The sequence below is a fragment of the Rhinoderma darwinii genome, unplaced genomic scaffold, assembly GCF_050947455.1.
Source record: "Rhinoderma darwinii isolate aRhiDar2 unplaced genomic scaffold, aRhiDar2.hap1 Scaffold_2403, whole genome shotgun sequence".
NCBI classification, from domain to species: Eukaryota; Metazoa; Chordata; class Amphibia; order Anura; family Rhinodermatidae; genus Rhinoderma; species Rhinoderma darwinii.
Window position 1 is genome coordinate 8417 of NW_027462703.1, and position 2160 is coordinate 10576.

At 42.9% G+C, this 2160-nt stretch overlaps 1 pseudogene; it reads left to right on the forward strand.

The window, feature by feature from the left end:
* Nucleotides 1-794: 794 nt before the first annotated feature.
* On the forward strand, nucleotides 795-1731 carry LOC142702664 (major facilitator superfamily domain-containing protein 3 pseudogene; annotated as a pseudogene).
* Nucleotides 1732-2160: the final 429 nt, after the last annotated feature.

Genomic DNA, 2160 nt, shown 5'->3' on the forward strand with positions numbered 1-2160 from the left:
TATTATTACACCTCCAGTATACAGTGTGGGGAGATATAAGCTGAGCTGTCTATAGGTTACACTGTATATTATATACTGGACATTATACACTGTATATATTATTACACCTCCAGTATACGGTGTGAGGGGAGATATAAGCTGAGCTGTCTATAGGTTACACTGTATATTATATACTGGACATTATACACTGTATATATTATTACACCTCCAGCATATAGTGTGAGGGGAGGTATAAGCTGAGCTGTCTATAGATAACACTGTATATTATATACTGGACATTATACACTGTATATATTATTGCACCTCCAGTATACAGTGTGAGAGGAGATATAAGCGGAGCTGTCTATAGGTTACACTGTATATTATATACTGGACATTATACACTGTATATATTATTACACCTCCAGTATACAGTGTGAGGGGAGGTATAAGCTGAGCTGTCTATAGATAACACTGTATATTATATACTGGACATTATACACTGTATATATTATTATACCTCCAGTATACAGTGTGAGGGGAGGTATAAGCTGAGCTGTCTATAGATAACACTGTATATTATATACTGGACATTATACACTGTATATATTATTGCACCTCCAGTATACAGTGTGAGAGGAGATATAAGCGGAGCTGTCTATAGGTTACACTGTATATTATATACTGGACATTATACACAGTATACATTACCTATACAGTATAGGGGAGGTGTTCGGTGTCTGTATTATTGATGGCAGGAAACTTTAGCGGTGTATTAAGTGATTTCGATGCTTTTCTCTGTCTTCTAGGTCTTCAGTGATCTACAAGATGCTGCAACATTACAGAGGAAATCCATGAATCTTCTTAGGATGTTTTTTGGCCTCACCCTCTTTTACCATCTCTGACCCTCCTCAGACTGCATGTCACCCATTCCCTGTATAGTAGACACTTGACACCCATGTTACTCCCTATACCATGTCCAGTCCATACATTCCTCTTGGTGTCCTATATCTGGTGCAGGGCTTTCCCTATGGACTTCAGTCTGGTCTCCTCCCCGTCCTCCTCCGCACTCAGGGGCTTTCGCTGTCACACATTGGCCTGACCAGAGTCTTGTATCTGCCGTGGCTCCTGAAGTTCTTGTGGTCTCCTTTGGTGGATGGGGTATTGCCTCGTCAGACTTGGCTCGTCCTCTGTACTGGAGGTCTGTGCATATGTTGTGCCCTTTGCTCCATGCTGCCCCTTGGGACTGCATTCACACCTCTGGCCTGGCTGCTTCTTGTCATGCACATTCTGTCCTCCATGCAGGACGTGGCATTAGATGCTGTGACGGTGGCAGTGCTGGACCAGGACCAGTTGGGTTTGGGTAACTCGGTCCAGGTGGTGGCCTACAAGCTGGGCTCCGTGTTGGCAGGAGGAGGGGCTCTCACCTTGCTTGATATTCTGGGCTGGAGAGCGCTCTTTTTGCTTCTTTCGGGCGGATACTTCTTGGCGGTGATCTGTGCTTGGCGGTCAAGAGCCCTTAAAGGAGAAGAGTCAGGATGTCAAGAAAACCTGAAATGTTTGCAGTCTAAACTGAGGCTGGGGGATGTGATTGGCAGAGTCTTGAGCGTTGGAGGGACGGTGTGGACCATGGTCTATGTGCTGATCTACAAGCTGGGTGAGGACAGTCATATAATCCGTATTCTTATACCCCGCGTTCCAAATTATTATGCAAATGTTATTTTTGGCTGATTTTCCTAAATAGTCGATGCAATGACGGTCAGTATAATCTTCAGCATCAACCGGTGGAGAATAATGTGAATTTTATTGATAAATCTCCGAATGAGAACAGATTTTTTTGCTTCACATTATTATGCACAACAGAGATCAGAACATTTACAGGTTGTAAAGAGACTAAAATGGTCATTTGTTGAATTTGCAGCATCAGGAGGTCATATTTACAGACATCACAAGCTCTTTCACTCAAAAAACACTGACCAGGCCAAGTTACATGTTAGATGAAGAGATAAAAGGAGACACGGCGCCACATAGTGCAATAAAAGCGAGGGACGTGAGCAATAGTGATTACGAAAATTGCTGACCTTAGAATATGGATACCATAAGTATCACACAAGCAAGAAGCTGCAGCCAGGTCCGTGCACAAGCAAAATATTTTGCTCTCAAAGTGTATAAATAAGGTAG